Source organism: Dasypus novemcinctus, chromosome 3 (genome assembly GCF_030445035.2).
Source record: "Dasypus novemcinctus isolate mDasNov1 chromosome 3, mDasNov1.1.hap2, whole genome shotgun sequence".
Classification (NCBI taxonomy): Eukaryota; Metazoa; Chordata; class Mammalia; order Cingulata; family Dasypodidae; genus Dasypus; species Dasypus novemcinctus.
This window is the reverse complement of record NC_080675.1, coordinates 186,045,776-186,056,640: the sequence shown is the minus strand read 5'-3', so window position 1 is coordinate 186,056,640 and position 10,865 is coordinate 186,045,776. Positions and strand designations below refer to the sequence as shown.

Genomic DNA, 10,865 nt, shown 5'->3' with positions numbered 1-10,865 from the left:
TCAGAGTGCTGATAGCAAATCCCATGAAGCCCCATATCAAAACACAATAATAATGCTAAAAAGGCTAGCAGAGGGAAACAGACTTTGGCCCAGTGGTTAGGGCGTCCGTCTACCATATGGGAGGTCCGCGGTTCAAACCCCGGGCCTCCTTGACCCGTGTGGAGCTGGCCATGCGCAGTGCTGATACGCGCAAGGAGTGCCGTGCCACGCAAGGGTGTCCCCCGCGTGGGGGAGCCCCACGCGCAAGGAGTGCGCCCATGAGGAAAGCTGCCCAGTGTGAAAAGAAAGTGCAGCCTGCCCAGGAATGGCACAGCCCACACTTCCCGTGCCGCTGACGACAACAGAAGCGGACAAAGAAACAAGACGCAGCAAATAGACACCAAGAACAGACAACCAGGGGAGGGGGGGGGGAATTAAATAAATAAATAAATCTTTAAAAAAAAAAAAGGCTAGCAGAGAAAGAATATAAAGTACTTGAAAAGAAAGCTCAAATATTTTGCCACTTTTGATCATTGGACCAAATAAACTTCAGAATGAAGAAATGTGGCCTAAATGCAGTGATCAGATGTTTCTTTGGTTACAGCTCAGTGTTACGGCTTGAGTTCACAGTGTTGCAGCTTGAGTGTTAGCCTGGTTGGGGTGCATGTGGAAGTGCTCTCAGTGTTACAGCTCAAGCCTGGCAAAGTGATGATGGAAATGCACCCAGGGCAAAGATGGAAGTATGCCCAGGGCTTTGGGGCTGTGTTAGATACAGGTTCACTGTGCAGCCACCCTGGGCATGGAGCCTTAAGTTTCAATACTCTGGTTAGTCATTGAGTTCTGCATGGGAGCACTGGCTGGGGTTTGGAAGCTAGATTAGCATTTTATGTTAAGAGGGTATGTTAGCTGGGAGGCATAACATTGGGTGATTAGTAATTAGGTGAGTGGTTTTAATATAGCCCATGCATAAATTCAAAATTGTCTTATTCTGTACTTAAGTGTGCCTCATCTCTAGAAATCTAAATAAGTAATATAGGGCCTGCAAGCTTTGAATGTTCAGGAAGGATGTAAGACTGAATGTGTATTCAATGTTGCATCCAGACAGAACGTGGGGGAGATTTTAATTCAAGCTCACCTGAAATGTGGGGGGTATGCCAATTCAAGCTCACCTGAAATGTGGCAGGGTACTTTAATTCAAAACCTATCTGTTACTCAGACAAACACTTAACTAACAAGGAAAGTAATTTTCTTTCATAAAAGCACCATTTAACTCCCTACCCTTATATCTTTTCTGTATAAAAGGGAACCCAAAATTCTATTTGGGGCTTAGTTTTTATTAGGACAGGAGTCCAGCGAGTCTGGCCAGTCAAAATAAATCAACTTCCTTTTCAGAGTTCTCATGTCCTGGCCTTCAATACCACATACACCCAACTTCTATAGTGTTGTAGAAGTTGAGAGAGGTTCAATTATTTGCATATAGAAAGGCCAGGACTCAGGAATGATTTTGAGAAGGAAAAATGGTTTATTGATGGCCAGCCGGACTCAGGAGCTTTCTGTTTCAAACCCAAGCCCTGAACAAGAATTTTGAGTTCCTTTTATACAGAGAGGAAGGGTCAAATTGTCCAAATTCAATAGGCTTGAATTAGCATATATCGTCCACATCCTAGGTAAGCTTTTAGCATAGACCTTATACATTCTAGATAAGCTTTTAGCACATTTGGTTTGCATTTTTCCCTGAATATTTAAAGTTTATAGAGTTTGCATTGCTGTTTCCTGGGACTGGAGTCATTGCTATGGTCACCAAGAGCAAGACTGCAGCCTCTGACCGTCCCACACCCAAAAGTCACAGACAGCTTAGGTTATCTACAAAGAGATGAAGAGCCTCCCACCCATAGCCCACATCAATATCAGTAGGTGAAGACTCACATAATGAGAGGGAAGTGTTGGACTGCCATCCTGGGAAGTCATGCTATGATCTCAAATAGAGGGACAGGAGTCTCTGGAGAGCATAGGCAATGCCTAGAGGGGAAGACAGACCAGCATGTCAAACACTAAATATTGTTACGAATAACTATGAATCTTGTTCCTCAAGAGAAGTTTGATTGTACCATGGGTCCTGAGGGGAGGAAGAGGGAGTAATAGAAGAGATGAATATGGGACATTTGGGGGTGATGGAATTGTACTCCATGATCTTGCAGTGATGGATACAGGTCACATTAAATTTCATCAAAATTTATAAAAAGGGCATGGTCCAAAATTAAACCATAATGTAAATCATTGACCATGGTTAGTAACAATATTTTAATATTTGTACATCAATTGTAACAAATGTATGATCCACAGGAAAAATATTATTAATAGGGGAAAGGAATGAAGATATGTTTATGGGAAACCCCTAAATATGTACATGACTTTTCTGTAACATAAAACTTCTTTGATGACGATGTGGAAAAAATAACACTGGGAGTACAAATGGTGGAAAACGTCACTGTACATACAAGACAACAGACCTTACAGTGATGAAAGACAATGTCAAAAATTTTTAAATATTGTTTCTTTTTTTTATTATTCCATATGTTTTATTACTTATATTTAATTTACTTAAAAAATTATCATTAATTCTGTATTAGTCAGCCAAAAGTGTGCTGATGCAAAATACCAGAAGCATGTTGGCTATTATAAAGGGTATATATTTGGGGTAGGAGCTTACAGATACCAGGTAGCATAGGTTACTTTGCTCACCAAAGTCTACTTCCACATGTTGGAGCAAGACAGCTGCCAACATCTGCCAAGGTTCAGGCTTCCTAGATTCCTGTCTTCCCAGGTCTTGCTTTTCTCTGGGCTCAGGTTCCTCTCTTCCAAGGACTTCCTTCTTCCTTGGTTCAGAGTTCCTCTCTCCCTGTGGCTTGCTTCTCTTTCCTCTGTGTGCTTACTTTCTGAGGGTTCAGCTTAAGACTTCAGCATCAAACTGCAACCTCAAAACTCTAACATTAAATACCCTCCAACTCTGTCCTTTGTCATGCCTTTTATCAGTGCCCCACCCACCAAGTGGTAGGGACTCAATACCCTACTGACATACCTAATCAAAGCCCTAATCATAATTTAATCATGCCTGGGTATAGGCCAGTTTACAAACATAATCCAATATCTATTTTTGGAATTCATAACTATATCAAACGGCTACACTCCACTCACTGAATTCTAAAAAGACATTGCAATATTAGAACAAACCTTAAATCAGTAAAATATGCAAGCATTAAATCACATCACAGTCAATTTAAAGAAATACACTTTGTCTTTGGGCAAAGACCCCATCTGGATGTAGATGTCTGAAACTTACAAAAACAATTTATCTGCTTCCAATATGCAAATGGACAAAGGATAAACCTTTTCATTACAATATGGAGAAATTGGGAGGGAAACATGAGTCATGGGTCCTCTATATTTTAGAAATCCTGCAGGGCATCCTCTGAACAATTTCAAAGTCTGAAAGTCATTCCTAAAAAGATGGTCTTTTCTCCTTGGGGTGTTATAGGAACCCACCCCTTCCACAGGCTTGCCAATGGCCATTTTCTTGGTTCCATCCTCATCAAGCATCTGGGTGTTGCCCTACCTCCAGAACTCACCCTGTGAGAGCACTGGGGTGACTTGCCACACTTTATCCAATCCCTGGGTTAGTGTCTTAACCCTCCTAGCACAGTGACATGAGGACAACATTCCCCCTAACTTTTAGCATACAGGTTCAACCCTCTCAGAGCAATGAGTTGACCACCTGGCCTTCCCTAACCTTCAGCATGCAGGTTCAACACTCTCAGAGTTATGAGTTGACCACCTGGGCTTCCTTGATCCATGGGGGACAGGTGCACACCTCTCAGTCCTATGGGGTGCTGATCTTAACTGTCCAAATCCTCGAGGAATGTTTTCCACCCTCTCTGTACCTTGGGGTGGCAAAAGTCTATCAGAACATTGGGCAGGAACATCCACCTTCTTCATCTAGTGGGGCAAACTTATCCTCTCTGTACACATGGGTGGGGTTTCTCTATTGGTCCAAGGTGATATCTTAATTCCAGATCTCAGCTTCCATGGTTTTCTTCTTGAAGTTGTTTCCCCATCAATCTCTTCTTTTCATGTCCTTTTTATTCCAGGCTGACAGTGGTTTTGTTCATACAGCTCTCTCAAAATTCTGTTGGTTTAGCATGCAGGAAGCATGGATCTAAGCCATCAGACAGTAAAACTTTCCACAAGTCTTTCTGACATAACTGCATCTTCAATCCTGATTTACAAGTTCCAAGTTTAGTTAAGCCCTCCAATGGGGCACTTTCACCTGAGATCTTGATTTCCAGAGGCTTGGAATTTCCAGAATCAGTTTCTGTTTCCTTTGTACCCAACAAATCAGTCCTCAGCATATCTCCCACATCTAACATTTGAGTATAAGCTGCAAGCAGAAGCCAAGCTGCATTCTGCAAGTTCACTTGGAAATTTCTTCAGCTAAATACCCAAGCTCACCATTTTCAAATCCTGCCTTCCATAAAACACCAGGAGTTAATCTTGCTAAGTTCTCTGCAACTTTAAAACATGTATTGCCTTTCCTCCAGTTTCCAATAATAGTTTCATCATTTACTTCTAAGGCATCATTGAAAGTCTCTTTAGCATCCATATTGCTATTAACAGTCTCTTCAAAGCACTGTAGGTCTTTTCTTCCAAACATCTCATAATTCCTCCAAAAAATACCCCTTATCCATTTATAAAACCGTTCCAGCATTTTGGTAATTGCAAAAGTACTTCCCTACTCATTGGTACCAAATTCTGTAATAGTCAGCAGAAAGGTGCTGATGTGAAATACCAGAAGCCTGTTGGCTATTATAAAGGGTATTTATTTGGGGTAGGAGCTCAAAGATACCAGGCAGCATAGGTTACTGCCCTCACCAAAGTCTACTTCCACCTATTGGAGCAAGATAGTTGCTAACATCTGCCAGAGTTCAGGCTTCCTGAGTTCCTGTCTTCCCAGGTCTTGTTTTTCTCTGGGCTCAGGGTTCCTCCCTTCCCAGGACTTGCTTCTTTCTTGGCTCAGTGTTCCTCTGTTCCTGGGGCTTGCTTCTCTTTCCTCTGTGTGCTTAACTTCCTGGGGTACCAGCTTAAGACTTCAGCATCAAACTCCAACATCAAAACTCCAACGTTAAACACACTCCAACTCTGTCCTTTGCCATGTCTTTTACCAGTGAGTCCCCACCCACCAACTGGTGGGGACCCAACACCCTACTGACAGGGCTCAAAGTCCTAATCATAATTTAATCATGCCCAGGTACAGGTCATTTACAAACATAATCCAATACCTATTTTTGGAACCCATAACTATATCAAACTGCTACAATTACTTTTCTTATTAATTGTATTTGATTATTTGTTGGCTTTATTTTTTAAGAAGTTTTGGATCATAGAAGGATTACAACTATGGTGGGGAGGATCATTGGTGTGAGGTGTCATTGATGGGAGATATAAGGGAGGGGTTCACCTATAAAGCATATAAATGTGTTCAAATTTTCATGGGGCATGGCCATAGTGGGTGGAGATTTACACAATAAATGAAAAAATATTGAATTCCCATCCTGGGGAGTTCTGCCACATTCTCTAAAGGAACAGCAAGAATCCCCGGAGTATGGCTGGGGGCAGTGACAAGTGAAGGAGAATGGTTCATTTATGGGCCCATGATATTGATGACTGTACTTAGGAACTTTTAATTTTGAAATTGTAACTTAGCTTAGTATTATAGGGTGCCTAAGAATTACCTCCCGAAAGCCCCCTTGTTGCTCAAATGTGGCCTCTTTCTAAGCTGAGCTTAACATATAAATGCATTACCTTCCTCAGATTGGGACACTACTTCAAGGATGAGCCTTCCTGGCACCTAGGGATTACTACCAAGCACCAATAAGCAATGCAACTGGAAAAAGACCTTGACCAAAAGGGATAAAATGTGTAAACAAAGGAGTTTATATGGCTAAGAATTTCCAAGTGTCAAGAGGATACTAATGAAGGATGTTGTTAATGTGGAAAAATGTGGAAGGGATAGGTAATGGGGCATATGGGACTCCCTTATATTTTTTATGTAATATTTATGTAATTTAAGTAACTTTTAAAAACATAAAAAAATATATTTTAAAAAACACTCAGAAAAATTGGTATAGAAGGAAATTTCCTCAACATAATGGACATTTATGAAAAACACATACCAATGGGGACAGCCTTAAAGCATTTCCCCTAAGACAAGTAATGATACAAGGATACTTGTTTTAATCATTGCTATTCAATATTATACTGAAAGTTTTACCCAGAAGCATTAAACAAGAAGAAATAAAAATAATCCTGTACCTACCATGAAAAAAATAAAATGAAGGGTAGCAAATGTAGCTCAATAATTGTACATTTGCTTCCCATGTATCAGGTCCTGAGTTCAATACTCAGTATCTCCTAAAATAAATAAATAAGCAAACAAAGTGAAGATGAAGAAATATTAATACTTGTGATTGACATTGCTTTTGTGATAAAAATGAAACTGGCTAGTGTTATGGAGCATGGAGTAGGGGAATGTTAGGGCAGAGACCACATAGTAGTCTCTAGAACATTTTATTCTTACTAAAGCTAAGATAAAAGGGGAAGCCTGCTGTATAATTTCATTTTTGTAGGTCAAAAGTTAAAATTTAAGTATCTACCACAGACTACTATGCAATTTTGTGATTTTCTTACTAAGAATTAGAATTTATATTTGAATGGAATTGAAGAATTTTATTTTATTATATTATTATTTTATATATATTATCATATTGTGATTATTTTATTTTCTTATTGAATGGATTTGGCAAAGTACAAGAGTGACTGCTGTTTGGTATATTTTCTTTTGGGGACAATTAAAATGTTCTAAAAAAGATTATGGTGCTAAGTGCAAAATTCTGTAAATATACAAAAACCATTGTACACTTAAATTTTTAATTTTTGGACATGCTAATTATATATAAATAAAGCAGTTAAGATTTCAAAAAAATATCCAAATTTGGTGGATTTTAAAATCTGAATATGGTTACAAATATCACTAGAAAAACACTCTAGTATATACAAACCTATACTGATATGCATATGAAAATAATTTTCCTTTTATTAAAAATATGCAACTGTGCTTATGATTATTTGCACATTTAATGTAGACATTTCCTATATTGCACCATGCACTCTAAGGGCATAGATCTCAAAAGCATCAGCATATTGAAATCTCTTGGAAACTTTAACAAATTCTAATGCTGGGTTTCTAGCATTAGAGATCATGATTTAATTGTTCCCATGTGTGACTTGGGTGTTGAGAGTTTGAAAACTCCAGGTATGATTCTTATTAATATCAAAGTTGAGAATGTATTCTCTAAAGAATAAACTCTCTGACCCCAAACAAGACCTTGGTACTTATAGTGAGTAGTAGGTGGATCTGCAGTATTAGCATGTCTGGGAGGATAGTAGAAAAGCAAAATGAAAAACCCTATCCAAGACCAATGGAATTAAAAGACACTACTAATGGGAAGTAGATGTGGCACAACTGACAGAGCATCTGTCTACCATATGGAGGGTCCAGGGCTTGGTACCCAGGGCCTCCTGACCCATGTGGTGAGCTGGCCCATGCACAGTGCTGCTGTATGCAAAGAGTGCCAAGCCACACAGGGGCATCCCCATGCAGGGGAGCCCACATGCAAGGAGTGTGCCCCACAAGGACAGCCACCCTGCTTGAAAAAAGCACAGCCCACCCAAGAGTGGCACCACACACAAGGATTGCTGACACAGCAAGATGACACAACAAAAAAGAGACACAGTTTCCCAGTGCCACCTGAAAATACAAGTGGACACAGAAGAACACACAGCAAATGGACACAGAGCAGACAATGAGTGAGGAGGGGAGAGAAATAAATAAATCTTTTTAAAAAAGGCACTACTGGTAATGTTGGACTATCTTCTGCCATTTTGTTATTTGGCCTTTGTGAGTGTTATATATTTTTGTGACCCTTGATTCTTCTATTAATGCCAACTTCCATATTTATTTGATTTTCTTTATTGTACATTTTGGTCATCTCTATCTAGATATATTTTTCATATATTTTCCTTGTGGTTATTTATAATGATCATATTTCTTTTGATATTTTATAACTATTACTGTTTATAATTATTTTTCATGCTCTGAAGCTCTTTATGTGCCCAGGGTCTTCCCACTCATGTCTTTTTAAAAAAAATTTATTTATTTATTTCTCTCCTCTTCCCCACCACCCTGGTTGTCTGTTCTCTGTGTCTATTTGCTGCCCCACTCATGTCTTCTCTATGAGAACTGTGTAGTTTGAGTCCTAAGATATTTTATCAATTTAGAAAATTGTGCATGCAAGTTTAACAGAATTGTATAGAAAGAATTGAATATTGATTATAATATACCAATCATAGACAATAGTCCCATTCTTAGAAAGGGAATGGGCACTGTTCAAAATCTTCCAAGGTCTCTAAATAGTATCATACATCTCCATGTCATTGATTCTTGGAAGGAATAATTCTACCAACATCAAAATCTCACAGGATGAATTGAGAAAATGACAGATTTTATGGCTATATTTCCATCTTTGATATCAGAAAATATGATATTATTAAGATAACTAAAAATAGATGCCATAATTTAAACTAAGTAATCCAGCAAATATTCATCATAAATTTGATAGGAAACACAAAAATTATTTTGGCAAAATGGAAAAGGGAATCCTTTGAAATAATCTAATAGACCCCTAAAGGGCTTAGGACAAAAATATACTTTTTAAACTTGTATACAAATAAATGACTTCCTGATGAAAATTTATTATCAGTGCTATTAATAAAATTCTATATTAAATTATTTTTATATGGAAAACAAGGAATGTAAGTATTTATAAATTTATACAGTTAGGAGTACATATTCTCTTTTACCCCACCATTACCAATCTCAGTTTGGGTTTCTGTGAAAGGGTTTGGGTCAATGAACAGATAGTTTCTATTCAATCATCCTTGAAACTGACTCAATTTAAGTATATGGGTAGCCCCCAGTACATCCACGTTAATGCCCAACATTCCTTGGTTCGTTACTTCTTCATAACTCTTAAATTACTTCCCTCACAAGTGGTTTCCATCAATATTAATCCCAATACTTGGGCTTTAATAATAACAAATGCCCAAATCAGTGTCTATCATTCTGTCATCATTTCTGAGCCTCTTCATACACTAAACTTTGAAGATGAAAGATAAAACAGACAAGCTAGACTCCTGACCACTTGGACTTCATTGTGTAATGGAGGATGTAGTCAAGAAGTGTATTTTACAGTGGGACAGACTTTGGTAGAACACAGAGGTTCTGTTTAGCTTTAGATAGGCACTAGTATTGGACTTGAATATTCAAGAAGGTTTTAAAAATTGTTATATTTAGGTCAGAATTGGAAAGAAAGCCATCTTGGATGTTGGTGTAAAGTCTACCAGCAATAAAGGACTTCATAGATAAGTCATTAATGAACTTTTAGAGGGAAGAAACTCCTATGTTACCTCACAAATCCTAAAGCAATGGAAATGAACACTAATAACCACTTTGACCCTGTAAGATATATACAAGTCATGTCAAACAACAGTAGCAGAATGTACATTCTTTTCAAGTGTACCTGGGATATTCTACAGGGTAGACCATATATCTGGGCATAAAAATGTCTAAAAATTTTTAAAAATTAAATATATTCTTGAACAATAATGGAATAAAAATAAAATTCAATTCCAGAAAGAAACCTGGAAAACTCACAAATACACAAAAATCAACATTTTTGAGCAACCAATGATTCAAAAAAATCATGAGGAAATTAAAAAATACTTTGAGATAAACTAAAACCATGACAATATACTAAAACTTATGGGATAAATTAAAGGCATGTTCAGAAGATAATTTATATATATATAAACAGTTACTTTTAATAAGAAAAACTTTAATTCAGTAACCAAAAACTTAACCTTATATCTTGAAGAACTATGGAAAGAAAAGAAAACTAAGCCCAATGTTATGAGAAGGAAGGAAATAATAAGGATTAAAATGAACATGCATAAAATAGAGAAGAGAGGAAATAATACAGAAAAAACAAAACCAAAAGTTGGTTCTCTGACAATAAAATTGCCAAAACTTTAGCTACAGTGACAATGAAAAGAAAACCATGAATAACTAAAGTTAGAAATGAAATTGTATATAACTACTGACTATAGAAATTAAAAAATTATAAGATGATACTATGAACAACAGAACACCAAAAAAAATTATAAAAGTCATGCTTTATTTTTGAACCTGATTCAGAACCTAGCTGACTAAATCACATCTTCCAATTTTGGGGCTCTGGTGAAGTCTCCAAATAGTAAATGTGAGCAGGCCTCATTTACTTATATTTTATAAGTCCTGACTATATTCAGAAATTTTTAAACCAAAAAACTCTCTTCCATTTTATTGTATCAACTTTTGCCTCACCATTCTCATTGCCAATTTTTGACTACTTTCGTATTCATTTTTCTTTCAAATCTATTTCATTACTTTTAATTACATTGTTCAAGGTTCTAGGTCTTTACTTTTCATTACTGTAAGCAATAACCATATATGACTATTAAATTTAATTAAATACCACTAGAAATTCAGAGCTAGTGCTAAAATTCAGCACTAGCCAAATGTCATGCCCAATAACTGTATGTGGCTATCAGCTGCTGTAATGGAGTGTGCAGATATAGAACACTATCTTCATTGCAGAAATAACAATAGGCACAGATATTTCTTCTATTTTTTCCAGTTATAAATGATTTATTTTTTTCTTCTCTATTAATTCTCT

General features: G+C 37.3%; 1 protein-coding gene across 4 annotated transcripts in view; it reads right to left on the bottom strand.

Moving 5' to 3' along the window:
• Nucleotides 1-10,865, bottom strand: part of LOC101417561 (zinc finger protein 709-like) — a 113,838-nt gene that overhangs the window by 25,120 nt on the left and 77,853 nt on the right. For 2 of the 4 annotated variants that reach the window (XR_011648515.1, XR_011648516.1), the window contains exon 9: nt 1,906-1,998. The exons of the other annotated variants lie outside the window; for them this stretch is intronic. The gene's annotated coding sequence lies outside the window, so the exon portion shown is untranslated. The remainder of the gene's footprint in view (nt 1-1,905; nt 1,999-10,865) is intronic. 4 annotated transcript variants of the gene reach the window in all.